This window comes from Salmo trutta, chromosome 10, assembly GCF_901001165.1.
Source record: "Salmo trutta chromosome 10, fSalTru1.1, whole genome shotgun sequence".
NCBI lineage: Eukaryota > Metazoa > Chordata > Actinopteri > Salmoniformes > Salmonidae > Salmo > Salmo trutta.
Window position 1 is genome coordinate 41435186 of NC_042966.1, and position 17410 is coordinate 41452595.

Consider the following 17410-nt stretch of genomic DNA (forward strand, 5'->3'; position numbering starts at 1 on the left):
TACATAATGAGTACCCATACTAACACGCTGTATACTACATACTTAATGAGTACCCATACTAACACGCTGTATACTACATACTTAATGAATACCCATACTAACACGCTGTATACTACATACTTAATGAGTACCCATACTAACATACTGTATACTACATACTTACCATTCTAACACACTGTATACCACATACATAATGAGTATCCATTCTAACACGCTGTATACTACATACTTAATGAGTGCCCATTCTAACACACTGTATACCACATACATAATGAGTATCCATTCTAACACACTGTATACCACATACATAATGAATACCCATACTAACACACTGTATACCACATACTTAATGAATACCGATACTAACACACTGTATACCACATACATAATGAGTATCCATTCTAACACACTGTATACTACATACTTAATGAGTGCCCATTCTAACACACTGTATACCACATACATAATGAGTACCCATTCTAACACACTGTATACCACATACATAATGAGTATCCATTCTAACACACTGTATACTACATACTTAGGAGTGCCCATTCTAACACACTGTATACTACATACTTAATGAGTACCCATACTAACACGCTGTATACCACATACATAATGAGTACCCATACTAACACGCTGTATACTACATACTTAATGAGTATCCATACTAACACGCTGTATACTACATACTTAATGAATACCCATACTAACATGCTGTATACTACATACTTAATGAGTACCCATACTAACATACTGTATACTACATACTTACCATACTAACACACTGTATACCACATACATAATGAGTACCCATACTAACACACTGTATACCACATACATAATGAGTACCCATACTAACACGCTGTATACTACATACTTAATGAGTACCCATTCTAACACACTGTATACTACATACTTAGGAGTGCCCATTCTAACACACTGTATACCACATACATAATGAGTATCCATTCTAACACACTGTATACTACATACTTAATGAGTATCCATACTAACACGCTGTATACTACATACTTAATGAATACCCATACTAACACGCTGTATACTACATACTTAATGAGTACCCATACTAACATACTGTATACTACATACTTACCATACTAACACACTGTATACCACATACATAATGAGTACCCATACTAACACACTGTATACCACATACATAATGAGTACCCATACTAACACGCTGTATACTACATACTTAATGAGTACCCATTCTAACACACTGTATACCACATACATAATGAGTATCCATTCTAACACACTGTATACTACATACTTAGGAGTGCCCATTCTAACACACTGTATACCACATACATAATGAGTATCCATTCTAACACACTGTATACCACATACTTAATGAATACCCATTCTAACACACTGTATACCACATACTTAATGAATACCCATTCTAACACACTGTATACCACATACATAATGAGTACCCATTCTAACATACTGTATACTACATACTTAATGAGTACCCATTCTAACACACTGTATACTACATACATAATGAGTATCCATTCTAACACACTGTATACTACATACTTAATGAGTGCCCATTCTAACACACTGTATACCACATACATAATGAGTATCCATTATAACACACTGTATACCACATACTTAATACTTAATGAGTACCCATTCTAACATACTGTATACTACATACTTAATGAATACCCATACTAACATACTGTATACCACATACTTAATGAGTACCCATACTAACACACTGTATACTACATACTTAATGAATACCCATACTAACACACTGTATACTACATACTTAATGAGTACCCATACTAACATACTGTATACTACATACTTACCATACTAACACACTGTATACTACATACTTAATGAATACCCATACTAACACACTGTATACCACATACTTTATGAGTACCCATTCTAACACACTGTATACTACATACTTAATGAGTACCCATTCTAACACACTGTATACTACATACTTAATGAATACCCATACTAACTCACTGTATACTACATACTTAATGAGTACCCATATTAACACATTGAATACTACATACTTAATGAGTATATACTACATACTATATACTATTAGTTCATTTTAGTATACTGTAAACGAACGGTATCATTTCAGTTGAGCGTACTAGGCGCTTCGCCTGTTTACCTGGAAGTTGATGCTGTTGCTAGGCAACCTCTCGCTAGCATGTTAGCGTAACAAATTACTAGCTAGACTTCGGTTGTGTTCGTAAATTCAGAGTGTTGTCAGAGTGTCCGTTCAATCTGACAATGGCCACACATATAGACTGGACTTGCTTACCAAGACGACATTGATTGTTCCAGATGTCGCTTGAAAATCTATGGCAAGACTTGAAAATGGCTGTCTAGTAATGATCAACAAAGAACTGGACAGCGCTTGAAGAATTTTTAAAAGAACAATGAGCAAATATTGTACAATTCACATGTGCAAAGCTCTTAGAGTCTTACCCAGAAAGACTCACAGCTGTAAGAGCTGGCAAAGGTCACTCAGGGGCAAACGTATTGACTCAGGGGGGGTAATACTTCTGTAAATTAGATGTTTCTACATTTCATTTTCTAATAATTTGCAAAAATGTCTAGAAACACATTGTCGTTATGGAGTATTGAGCGTAGATCGGTGGGGGAAAATGGATCCAGGTTGTAACAACTAGATGTTGATGTCTGGGGTTATGAATACTTTCTGAAGGCTGTTATCACAGTGAAGGTTGAACAGAACTGTCTGTCTGTCTGTCTGTCTGTCTGTCTGTCTGTCTGTCTGTCTGTCTGTCTGTCTGTCATCACAGTGAAGGTTGAACAGAACTGTCTGTCTGTCTGTCTGTCTTTCTGTCATCACAGTGAAGTCTGAACAGAACTGTCTGTCTGTCATCGCAGTGAAGGCTGAACAGAACTGTCTGTCTGTCATCGCAGTGAAGGCTGAATAGAACTGTCTGTCTGTCATCGCAGTGAAGGCTGAACAGAACTGTCTGTCTGTCTGTCTGTCTGTCTGTCTGTCTGTCTGTCTGTCTGTCTGTCTGTCTGTCTGTCTGTCTGTCTGTCTGTCTGTCTGTCTGTCTGTCTGTCATCACAGTGAAGGCTGAACAGAACTCTAAATAAAGTCACCACAGAAATTTACCCTACAACTGCTGACCGTCTTAGTTTGCAGTAAATGTACAGTCAGGTCCATAATTATCGACACCCTTGATAAAGATGAGCAAAAAAAAGAATAAAACAAATATTACCAATGCTGAGCTATATCGTATGCTATATATTGTATGGTATATTGTATGCTATGTTGTATGCTATATTGTATGCTATATCCTATACTATATTGTATGCAAAAAAAATGAAAATCATATTATTTTATAAGTAATTTAAAAAAACATCTAAATTATTGGCAACCCTTGCGAGGAAAACGTCACAGCCTTTTTCTAAAATGTTTTATGAGAGTAGAGAACACGTTGGGAGAGATTTTAAGCCATTCTTCAATACATAATCTTTCCACATCCTTGATATCCTTGGTCTGCTCTGCCCTCTATAATTCAAACCACAGGTTTTCAAATGGGGGTAAAAGTCTGAGATGGCCATTGCAAAATGTTGACTTTGTAGTCAATTTTCATTAGTGCTTGAGGTTATTGCCTTGCTGGAGGATTCACTTGCGGCCTAAGGTCAGCATCCCGCCAAAGGTAACCAGGTTTTTTGGCTAAAATGTCCTGGTACTTGAAAAAGTTAATGACATAATAACATCAAAATATCCACCACCATATTGTACAGTAGGTATTAGGTTATTTTCAGCAAATGCATCTGTTTTTCGACGCCGAACCCACAGCTGGAGTACGTGGCCAAAGAACTCTATTTTCATGTCACCTGACCATAGCTGCGGTTTCAATCCAAGTGCCAATTTATCAAACTCTCAAACTGTGATTCTAATACTCAATTAAAAAGTAAACACACAAACTACCCATCGATAATCAGGAAACTCTTGGGTATGTTGTTGTCGTCTGTCCCCAGTCGTTCCCCATGGGCTTTATGTGAGTTGACCCACCACGGTAGACAGACACTAGCCTCACCCTACACCAGGCCCAGTTTCAGCCCAGCCTCACACTACCCCAGCCTCAGCCCAGGCTCAGTCCAGACTCACACTACCCTAGACTCAGCCCAGCCTCACACTACCCCAGCCTCAGCCCAGCCTCACCCTACCCCAGCCTCAGCCCAGCCTCAGTCCAGCCTCACACTACCCCAGTCTCAGCCCAGCCTCACCCTACCCTAGACTCAGCCCAGCCTCAGCCCAGCCTCAGTCCAGACTCACCCTACCCTAGACTCAGGCCAGCCTTACACTACCCCAGCCTCAGCCTCAGTCCAGCCTCAGCCTACCCTAGACTCAGCCCAGACTCAGCCCAGCCTCACCCTACCCTAGACTCAGCCCAGACTCAGCCCAGCCTCACCCTACCCTAGACTCAGCCCAGACTCAGCCCAGCCTCACCCTACCCTAGACTCAGCCTAGCCTCTCCCTACCCTAGACTCAGCCCAGACTCAGCCCAGCCTCACCCTACCCTAGACTCAGCCCAGCCTCACCCTACCCTAGACTCAGCCCAGACTCAGCCCAGTCTCAGCCCAGACTCACACTACCCCAGCCTCAGCCTCACACTACCCCAGCCTTAGCCCCACTCTACCCCTGTCACGCACTGATCTGTTTCACCTGTCCTTGTGCTTGTCTCCACCCCCCTCCAGGTGTCGCCCATCTTCCCCATTATCCCCTGGGTATTTATAACTGTGTTATCTGTCTGTCTGTTTGTCTTGTTTGTTCAAGCCTACCAGCGTTTTGTCTCAGCTCCTATTTTTCCCTAGTACTTCTTTTTCTCATCCTCCTGGTTTTTGACCTTTGCCTGTCCTGACCCTGTTCCCGCTCGCCTGACCTCTACCTGACCCTGAGCCGTCCTGTACCTTTGCTCCTGCTCTGGATTATCGACCCCTGCCTGCCTTGACCTGTCGTTTTGCCTGCCCCCTGGGGTTACAATAAACATTGTTACGTCACACAGTCTGCACTTGGGTCTTAACTTGATTCCTGACAACCCCTGCCTCTGCCCATTCTCTGCCCATTCTCAGCCTCACCTTCCCTCTAGCCCAGCCTCACCCTCACCCTAGCCCAGCCTCAGCCCCACCCTAGCCCAGCCTCAGCCCCACCCTAGCCCAGCCTCAGCCCCACCCTAGCCCAGCCTCAGCCCCACCCTAGCCCAGTCTCAGTGCAGCCTCAGCCCAGCCTCAGCCCCACCCTAGCCCAGCCTCAGCCCCACCCTAGCCCAGCCTCAGCCTCAGCCCCACCCTAGCCCAGCCTCAGCCCCACACTAGCCCAGCCTCAGTGCAGCCTCAGCCCAGCCTCAGCCCCACCCTAGCCCAGCCTCACCCTAGCCCAGCCTCAGCCCCACCCTAGCCCAGCCTCAGCCCCACCCTAGCCCAGCCTCAGCCCCACCCTAGCCCAGCCTCAGTGCAGCCTCAGCCCAGTCTCAGCCCCACTCTAGCCCAGCCTCAGCCCCACCCTAGCCCAGCCTCAGCCCCACCCTAGCCCATGCTCAGTGCAGCCTCAGCCCAGCCTCAGCCCCACCCTAGCCCAGCCTCAGCCCCACCCTAGCCCAGAGTCAGCCTCACCCTAGCCCAGACTCAGCCTCAGCCTACCCCAGCCTCAGCCCAGCCTCAGCCCAGCCTCAGCCCCACCCTAGCCTCACCCTAGCCCAGCCTCAGCCCAGCCTCAGCCTCACCCTAGCCCAGACTCTACCCAGCCTCAGCCCAGTCTCAGCCCCACCCTAGCCTCACCCTAGCCCAGCCTCAGCCCAGACTCAGCCCAGCCTCAGCCCCACCCTAGCCCAGGCTCAGCCCTTACTCAGCCTCACCCTAGCCCAGCCTCAGCCCAGCCTCAGCCCAGCCTCAGCCCCACCCTAGCCCAGGCTCAGCCCAGACTCAGACTCACCCTAGCCCAGCCTCAGCCCCACCCTAGCCCCAGCCTCAGCCCAGCCTCAGCCCAGTCTCAGCCCCACCCTAGCCCCAGCCTCAGCCCACCCTAGCCCAGCCTCAGCCCAGCCTCAGCCCTACCCTAGCCCAGTCCTGGGCAGCTCAACCCCTAGGCAGACCAGCCAGTGTAGCAAGGTACTTCATAATGAATACCACACTATTGAATATGCATTATGTAATATGCATTATGGACTGCCCATAAATTTGGATTTTTGTTTAGATTTTTCACTCAAGATAATTGAAGCACTTTGTATATTCTTGTCATATTGAAAAAGGCATATAAGTCTATAGCCAAACACAAGGCTGCTTTGCTGTGTCCAGTACCAAGCAAATGATCTGTGGCCTGTGCTTTACTTGATATGCGGTGCACTGAAACTCTTTGTTTTGATTTGTACCTACATTGTTTAACTCCCGTCTGGACTAGTGTGTGTGTGTGTGTGTGTGTGTGTGTGTGTGTGTGTGTGTGTGTGTGTGTGTGTGTGTGTGTGTGTGTGTGTGTGTGTGTAAGTGATACACTGTGAGAGAGTAGTTAGCTTTACTCTTTTCTTTCCTCAGCAGCTGTTCCTCATTTGTCCATTTGCTACCGTCCGCTCCCCTTCTCCTTCCTTATACACCTGCTGAAAACTTGACGAATACAATTTGATTTTGAAGAGAGATTAAAAAAAAAAAAGGCCCCATCCATTTTGGGATTCTAATGTCTCCCTTGATATTTGTCTGTCGCTGAGGGCTTGGTTGGTCTGGTTCTCTCCCACTGTGGACCTAACTGATATTCTGTGTGCACAAATAAAGAAGCTCAGTGTTTTAAAATAAAAATTAAAAATTAAAAAAAGGAGACAAAGCTCTCAGAGATTCACATCGTGAAGGGAGGGAGGGAGGGAGGGAGGGAGGGAAGGAGGGAGGGAAGGAAAGAAAAGACATACAGCGTCCAACATACTGTGATTCCACCGTCTACCTTCCAGTGTGAACATTTATCACATAGTCTAACACTGAGAGGAGACGGCTACTGATCACTCTGTTTCCCAGAGGCAGTCTCTCTCTCTCTCTCTCTCTCTCTCTCCTCTCTCTCTCTCTCTCTCTCTCTCTCTTCTCTCTCTCTCTCTCCTCTCTCTCTCTCTCTCTCTCTCTCTCCTCTCTCTCTCTCTCTCTCTCTCTCTCTCTCCCTCTCTCTCTCTCTCTCTCCAAATCTCTATTTTCCTTTCTCCCTCTTTCTCCCTCTTTCTCCCTCTTTCTCTATTTTCCTTTCTCCCTCTTTCTCCCTCTTTCTCTCTCTGTCTGTCTGTCTCTTTCTGTCTCTCTCTCTCTGTCTCTTTCTGTCTCTCTGTCTCTCTCTGTCTGTCTCTCTGTCCGTATTTCTCTCCAAATCTCTATTTTCCTTTCTCCCTCTTTCTCCCTCTTTCTCCCTCTTTCTCCCTCTTTCTCCCCTCTTTCTCCCTCTTTCTCCCTCTTTCTCCCTCTTTCTCCCTCTCTCTCGTGTGGTTAGGTAGCATCTGTACTCAACCCTTTGGGACAGCTCTCAGTGTGTGAGAGCAGAAATTCTGTCACATTGATTTTGCTCCGTGATGGAGTAATGCACCTCCTCAAAGGTGTGTGTGTGTGTGTACGTTTGCACGTGTGTACCACAGGAGGTTGGTGGCACCTTAATTGGGGAGGACAGGCTCATGGTAACGGCTGTGAGTGGAATAGGTGGAATGGTATCAAATACATAAAACAGATGGTTTCCATGTGTTTGATGCCGTTCCATTTACTCCGTTCCAGACATTATTATGAGCCGTCCTCCCCTCAGCAGCCTCCACTGGTGTGTACATGTCAGTGTGTGTGTGTGTATGTGTGTGTGTGTGTGTGTGTGTGTGTGTGTGTGTGTGTGTGTGTGTGTGTGTGTGTGTGTGTGTGTGTGTGTGTGCTTGCAAGTGTGTGTGTGTGTAAATTAAGTCACCCCCTTTAGGTGTGGATCTCCATAATTACACCCAGGAGCTTTAATAGCTCAGGGATGACACCACAGGAGAAGAGAGAGTGGAGACTGACACTATGGATGACGACCAGTACAGATGACTGGCATAGAATGTCACATGAGAGGATACTAGAAGAAGTGACGACGTTTATATAAATGCTAAGGACACAATTGGAGGACTTGGACTACCCTCTAAACAATGCTGGGTTTAAAAACAACCCAGCGCTGGGTAAATAGTGGACAGATCACACGTTGGGTTAGTTTCTTTGAAGACTGGAGGCGTGACTTAGTAAAGGGGTGTGTCTTTTTTGGCCACCCGTGAAAGTAAACGTCATTCCTGTTTATCTGTTTTGTTGTACTGTCATCAGATGCTAAGGTTGAGTACTGACACTTTTGTATCTTTAATGAGTCTTACCCCCAAGAGAATGAGTTCCTCGTGTGCCTATCCCAATGTTGATATTATAACTAGTGATGGGCAACCGAGGCTTTCTGAATGCTTCGGTGCTTTCACAAAATTGTGCTGGAAAATGTTTCATTAATTGTTCACAATGCCCAATAGTGAAAATAATAAATGTCAGCATGTGATATCAGACAGAGATTTTTTTAATAATATATAGATAATGGGATGGCAGAGCGAGGAAAGCGTGGTGATTTTTTTTTAATCCGTTTTCATCTTAACTCTGTGGCACAGTGGAAAGTCGTCTTTCACATAGTTATTTTTGGCCACCCATGAGAGTAAATGTAAGTAATATTTATAGTGTATTTTTAATATACAACTAATAACATTATGATCTAAAATGTTATAACAAAGTGGTAACTCCCAACTTTAGGATATGCATAGGCACTCTAAGGAACTCATACTCCTGTTTATAAAAAATAGAAAAATGTAATCCCTTAACATACAGACGACAATACAACAGAACAGATTAACCAGAGTGACATTTACTCTCACAGATGGACAAAAAGAAGAAGTATCTGAAAACCATGCCCCTACTAAGCCACCCATCCCGTCTTCTGGTCTGATCCAGAGGATCATAGCTCAATAACCCAGCATCAATAACCCAGCATCAATAACCCAGCATCAATAACCCAGCATCAATAACCCAGCATCAATAACCCAGCATCAATAACCCAGCATCAATAACCTAGCATCAATATCCCAGCATCAATAACCCAGCATCAATAACCCAACAACTCAACTAAGTGACTCAACTGACTGGGTCAAAATAACCCAACAAGTGTTCTGTCCAATATTTACTGAAATTAGGTTGTTTTTAACCCAGCATTTTTTTTTTACTGTAGCGTCTGCCTGTCTGTCTGCACATCTGTCTGTTTCTCTACCTAACTGTCTGTCTATCTGCCCGTGTCTGTCAACACGAAAATTCAGCCTTCAGCCTACCCAGACAAACAATACAACATGAAACTCAGCCTTCAGCCTACCCAGACAGACAACACAACATGAAAACTCAGCCTTCAGCCTAGCCAGACATACAATACAACATGAAAACTCAGCCTTCAGCCTAGCCAGACAGACAATACATCATGCAAACTCAGCCTTCAGCCTAGCCAGACAGACAATACAACATGAAAACTCAGCCTTCAGCCTAGCCAGACAGACAATACAACATGAAAACTCAGCTTTCAGCCTAGCCAGACAGACAATACAACATGAAAACTCAGCTTTCAGCCTAGCCAGACAGACAATACAACATGCAAACTCAGCCTTCAGCCTAGCCAGACAGACAATACATCATGCAAACTCAGCCTTCAGCCTAGCCAGACAGACAATACAACATGAAAACTCAGCCTTCAGCCTAGCCAGACAGACAATACAACATGAAAACTCAGCTTTCAGCCTAGCCAGACAGACAATACAACATGCAAACTCAGCCTTCAGCCTAGCCAGACAGACAATACAACATGAAAACTCAGCCTTCAGCCTAGCCAGACAGACAATACATCATGCAAACTCAGCCTTCAGCCTAGCCAGACAGACAATACAACATGAAAACTCAGCCTTCAGCCTAGCCAGACAGACAATACAACATGAAAACTCAGCTTTCAGCCTAGCCAGACAGACAATACAACATGAAAACTCAGCTTTCAGCCTAGCCAGACAGACAATACAACATGCAAACTCAGCCTTCAGCCTAGCCAGACAGACAATACAACATGAAAACTCAGCCTTCAGCCTAGCCAGACAGACAATACAACATGAAAACTCAGCTTTCAGCCTAGCCAGACAGACAACATAACATAAAAACTCTCCAACTCTCTTTTATTTTCTGCTTCACCAGATATTTGCTAGTGGAGTCATAAAAATAGCTGTGGGTTGTACCAACACAGAGTAGCAAACCTGGGTTCAATTAGTATTTGCAATCTTACAATCTAGCCAGATGCACAGGGACTTTTTCTATTGGTCACCATTGCAACAGGCAAGCTCAATTAAGCACGGCTGATGATTACTCTTGAAATGGTATTTGAACGTGGTCTGATGGGGAGAAGAGGGCCGTTGGGGTGTTGCTCATGGGGGTTGAAGCAACGAGCAACATTTTAGAGTTCTATCACCTAGATGATTAGTCACTCAGTCAAAAAGCTTGATTTGAGTCTGACGCAAATATTCTCAACCTTACCAAGGATAATTATATATCCGATGTTATGATAACAGCCTATCCCCAGAATCTCTGAATCTTAAACAGGGACAACAATGGGTTCTGAAGCGGACTGACTAATAGCACAGCGGAGAGAGTGAATTGCATCCCAAGTGGCACCCTATTCCCTATATAGTATACTAGTTTAGACCAGAGCCCTATGGCCAATGGCACCCTATTCCCTATATATAGTACACTACTTTTGACCAGAGCCCTATGTCACCCTATTCCCTATATAGTACACTACTTTAGACCAGGGCCTATAGGGAATAGGGTGTCATTTGGGATGTGATGAATGATTTGCTGTGTTAAGAGCCGTTTGATAGTCATTAGGTGACTGCAGCAGTTTGACGTGGCATCTCTGAATTCTAGTGTTCACATGATCAGCCGACTGGAAACGACTTTATTAAATTCTCTATGAATGAATGGAGAAAATGTGAAACACACACACACACACACACACTCTCAAACACGCAGGCAGGTACACAAAGGCAGGCACGCAGATAGGTAAGACACACACACTTTCCACTCCACGAGTCTCTCTAATAAGCTCTAACAATTGCCTCTGAATGGAAGCTCCCATCAGCAGAGCAGTGAGCACAATGCATTACTGGTCACGCACACACACACACACACGCACTCACACACACACACACACACACACACACACACACACACACACACACACACACACACACACACACACACACACACACACACACACACACACACACACACACACACACACACACACAGAGATAGATAGATATGCTGTCCAGGGTTTTCAAGAACCACGTCTCATGCCTGCGAAGCACTGCGTTAAAGCAACTGTACTGTGTAATGATAAGACTTTTTCTGCTGATGAAACACACACACACTTACCAGAGGGATGGGAGGAAAGGAGATGAGAGGAGAGGAGAGGAGAGATATTTCTCATTTGTGGTACATTAAAAATCCATGTAATTTCTCCCATGTACACGATGCCTCGACCCGATAACTCTGGTGAGGTCTTTTGTTGTTTTTTTCCCTATGGAGGGGAGGAAGTGTTCCCAGACCAAACGGAACCCACAGTCAACCTAGAGGTGAAAAACAACGTCCATCAGAGACACTTCCCGTGCAACTATCTGTAACAAATTAGAAACAGGTGTAGTTGATGATAGTAGGCTGAATACTTATTCATGAGTTACATATGCATTATAATGCTTAATGCCATAATCAGATATATTTTAGGTATCTAGGCCAGTCATCAGACATTGCACGGATAAGTACGTATGCGAGGTGATTTATCAGCAGCGTCTTGATGTATGTCTGGAATTACTGTCATAAAATAAAATACAATCCACAGTTAAGCAGATGTTTTAGCCGGTGCAGCAGTGAAATGCTTGAGTTACTAGTTCCTAACAGTTGCAGTCAAAAAAAATGTCAGACAAGTTCAACAAATAATCATCTAGATATACAACTATTGTTGACACGGTGGCATAATGATGAATCCCAATGTGCATCACCTAATCTCCATTCATAGCAAAGCAACAATAGCAGGAGCCAGTCTACCCACGCTCTGGATTTGCATCCAAAAGGACACCCTGTTCCTTATTTAGTGAACTAAAGTCCATACAGCTCTGGTCAAAGTAGTGCACTATTAATGGAATAGGGTGGCATTTGAGAAACTCCCTCTCTATATTGTCATAATTAGCCTATTCTCTTTCATCATCTGCTTTCCTTTAATCTAACGAGACTTTCTGCTGCGCTCCTTCCTACAGCATCCTACAGCATCCTACTGCATCCTACAACATCCTTCTCCTCATAAATATACAACCATCTGCATCTGTTCAACCGTAAGACAAGATGGTGGAGAGGCGGCTTGGAGACATTTCACCAATGAAAGAAATGTCATGTGTGACTAAGTTTTTTAAGGTTTCATACCCAGCCTTTACAGATACCCAGCCTTTACAGATACCCAGCCTTTACAGATACCCAGCCTTTACAGATACCCAGCCTTTACAGATACCCATTCTTTACAGATACCCAGCCTTTACAGATACCCAGCCTTTACAGATACCCAGCCTTTACAGATGCCCAGCCTTTACAGATACCCAGCCTTTACAGATACCCAGCCTTTACAGATACCCAGCCTTTACAGATACCAAGTCTTTACAGATACCCAGCCTTTACAGATACCCAGGCTTTACAGATACCCAGCCTTTACAGATACCCAGCCTTTACAGATACCCAGCCTTTACAGATACCCAGCCTTTACAGATACCAAGTCTTTACAGATACTCTGCCTTTACAGATACCCAGTCTTTACAGATACCCAGTCTTTACAGATACCAAGTCTTTACAGATACCAAGTCTTTACAGATACTCCGCCTTTACAGATACCCAGCCTTTACAGATACCAAGTCTTTACAGATACTCCGCCTTTACAGATACCCAGTCTTTACAGACACCCAGTCTTTACAGATACCCAGCCTTTACAGATACCCAGCCTTTACAGATACCCAGTCTTTACAGATACCCAGCCTTTACAGATACCCAGGCTTTACAGATACCCAGCCTTTACAGATACCCAGTCTTTACAGATACCCAGCCTTTACATATATCCAGCCTTTACAGATACCCAGCCTTTACAGATACCCAGCCTTTACAGATACCCAGGCTTTACAGATACCCAGGCTTTACAGATACCCAGCCTTTACAGATACCCAGGCTTTACAGATACCCAGCCTTTACAGATACCCAGCCTTTACAGATACCCAGCCTTTACAGATACCCAGTCTTTACAGATACCCAGCCTTTACAAATACCCAGCCTAAAACCCCAAAGAGCAAACAGAAGTAATAATGATCTTATTGACTTTAAAGGAGTAACTAACACTTGTACGGCAGTGTTTATGTCAGATTATTACTGGAGTTAACTAGAATTCCATGTGCCAGTAAAACTAACTTTAATTTACTAAAGGCGTCTGTATGTAGACGTCTAGGAAGGCAGTACACAGCACTTAATAAACTTCCTTAGATTTAGATCGACTCAATCTGCTATGTTTATTTTCAACAAGGGGTATATGCCAGGGATGTCCAATGTCCCCTCTGCTGTCGGCCTTTGCAATAGAACCCTTTTCTATTACACTGAAGGTCTTATTCAACTAGGTGAAAAAACTGTTGATGTGATTTTGAGCAAGGCACTTAACCCTAATTGCTCTGGATAAGAGAGTCTGCAAAATAGTTATTTTACCTTTATTTAACTAAGCAAGTCAGTTAACCTCTCTGGCGCAGGTGGGACGAATTCGTCCCACCTACGTAACAGCCACCTGAATCCAGTGGCGTGATTTTTGAATCGTTTGAAATACTATTACTTCAATTTCTCAAACATATGACTATTTTACAGCTATTTAAAGACAAGACTCTCCTTAATCTAACCACACTGTCCGATTTCAAAAAGGCTTTACAACGAAAGCAAAACATTAGATTATGTCAGGAGAGTGCCCAGCCAGAAATAATCAGACACCCATTTTTCAAGCTAGCATAGAATGTCACAAAAACCCAAACCACAGCTAAATGCAGCACTAACCTTTTATGATCTTCATCAGATGACCCACCTAGGACATTATGTTATACAATACATGCATGTCTGTTCAATTAAGTTCATATTTATATCAAAAAAACAGCTTTTACATTAGCATGTGACGTTCAGAAAAAGCATACCCCCCGCAAACTTCCGGGGAATTTACTAACAGTTTGCTAAATTACTCACAATAAACGTTCACAAAAAGCATAACAATTATTTTAAGAATTATAGATACATTACTCCTCTATGCACTCGATATGTCCGATTTTAAAATAGCTTTTCGGATGAAGCACATTTTGCAATATTCTAAGTACATAGCCCAGCCATCACGGGCTAGCTATTTAGACACCCGGCAAGATTAGCCTTCACCAAAATCATATTTCCTATAAGAAAAATGGGCTTACCTTTCCTGTTCTTCGTCAGAATGCACTCCCAGGACTTCTACTTCAATAACAAATGTAGGTTTGGTCCCAAATAATCCATCGTTATGTTCCATCAGCGACGTTTTGTTCATGCGTTTCTAGACACTATCCCAAAGGCAAATCACGGCCCGAGCATGGCGCATTACGTGACAAAAAAATTCGAAATATTCCATTACCGTACTTCGAAGCATGTCAACCGCTGTTTAAAACCAATTTTATGCCATTTATCTCTCGTAGAAAAGCGATAATATTCCGACTGGGAATCTGCAATAAGCTAAACAGCCGAATGAAATTTCTCCACGGGGGCGAATCGTGCACGCGCCTCATCCATTGTCACCTAATGGGACACTTGGAAAAGGCGATAATCTGTTTCAGCCTCAGGCTGCCTCATCATCGTTTCCTGTTTTTCCCGGGTTCTGAGAGCCTATTGGAACCCTAGGAATTGTCACGTTACAGCTAAGATCCTTACTCTTCAATAAACAGAGGCAAGAAGAACGACTCCTTGTCAGACAGGCCACTTCCTGCATGAAACCTTGTCAGATTTTGCCTGCCATAGGAGTTCTGTTATACTCACAGACACCATTCAAACAGTTTTAGAAACTTTAGGGTGTTTTCTATCCAAACCTGAACAATAATATGCATATTCTAGCTTCTGAGTTGGTGTAGGAGGCAGTTAAAAATGGGCACATATTTTTTCCAAAATTCTCAATGCTGCCCCCTAGCCCCAACAGGTTTTAAGAACACAATCTTATTTACAATGACAGCATAGGAACAGTGGGTTTACTGCCTTGTTCAGGGGCAGAAGGACAGATTTTTACCATGTCAGCTTGGGGATTTGATCTAACAACCTTACGATTACTAGTCCAACACTCTAACCACTCGGCTACCCTGCCATCCCAAATGGTAAACATTTTTACCTCCTCTGCTATAGTTCTGCTACTTTCGGTCTTCAACAAGATTCCTAAGTTAAAGTTAAAGTTTCCTCAAAAAATCTGTGAAGTCCACAGCTTGTTTGTTGTTTCAGTCTGTTCTTACTCAGAGAGAGAAAAAAAACAGCAATGATATGTTTCTTCTTGGCGCTGACATGATAGTATTGTAATCATATTTTCTATGGCTTCTAAGGCTTCCGAGTCATCAAAGCGGCATTCTGCCATTGCTACATCCATTTTTAGACTTCATTATAAATGATATGAACTCATTGATACTTGAAGAATATAACTTAGAAATGCCTTGTGATCTTAGTTCAACTATTGTACCCCAATCAGAACCTGAAAACTAAGCTTATTTTTTCTCCAATGTTTGTAAACAAAGTAAATGTAAAGAAATCCTATATAACAATGTTAAACTATACTTTTATATATATATATATATTTATATATATATATATATATATATATGGATGATCTGTCCTTCCATTCATAGGTCTGTGTATGAATTTGAGAGTTTTTACATTTCTCCAGACCCATCCCACAGATGTTTACCGAAACGCTTTGTTATTGCTTCCAAAGCTGATTGGCCCATAAAAAGGAACTGCGGTTTATTTACTTCCTACTGTCTTTTCAACACTTCTGTCACGACAATCAGAGAAAGCCTACCTACCAGCTTACACACACATTATCAATCCCTCTACTCTGTCAAAGCTTTACACCAGCGAGACATATGGGCCACTTAGAACATGAAAATCAATAGTGAAGAGTGTAATTTCATCGTCTCTGGCATCACAGTAACGAGGGACAATGACTGAAAATATGCTTACGTGGGAAACAAAATGACCTTTCAATGCATTACGATGATTTATACTAGAAGATAAATCCATGCAGAGATTAGGCAATACCACCCTCCTCACTGACAGATAGCCAATAACATTCTTTATTATGGAAATAGCAGAAAAGCATTTGGTCAATATTGTAATATTATTCAGGTAGACCAGCTGTAAAAGGGTAATTTTCTGGTTCAGATGAAATTGGTTTTAATATCTTCAGACTTCACGGGGCCCAGTTCAGTTCCTCACTCTGGGGTTCATATAGGATTTGGGCCAGTGACTCGTTGCATAATAAAGATTTAGCCAGTCATATTTCTGGATGTATTTCAACAGCTCCTAGGCTAATCCTTACCGCTGATCAGACCTGCTGCTGTGACCTGGGTTCAAACAGCATTCGAAATCTTTCAAATACTTTGATAGTTTCCTTTAGCCTGCCTGGAGTGACAGATGGGTGGGGTTTGTAGTTTTCAGACTTATCTACTTGTTCGAGGCAAGCTCAATCAAGCACAAATAAAGTATTAGAAATTATTTCAAATTCTATTTGAACACATGCTGCTATTGTACAGACCACATGGGTCCACCTCGGGGTCTTCACAGCCCAGAAGTCCACAGTTACCAGACAGACAGACATAGCTGAGGGCACCTTTCCTCTCACTAAAACTGAGTCCCAAATGGCAACCTCTATGGGCCCTGGTCAAAAGTAGCGCACTATATAGGGAATAGGGTACCAGCCCTGGTCACAAGTAGTGCACTATATAGGGAATTCTGGTGGCCAGCCCTGCTCACAGGTAGTGCACTATATAGGGAATAGGGTGCCAGCCCTGGTTAAAAAGTAGTGCACTACATAGGGAATAGGGTGCCATTGAGATGCAGATTTAGAATAGCATGGCTGCTGCATTCTCCAGACAGACTAGACAGACCAGGGACAGAACAGCATTCCATTGGAGTAGTGCTGCAGATTGGTCTGTGGGCTACGTTCCTTTACAAAACATTTCCTTTAATAAACCCGTTACTTTACAAT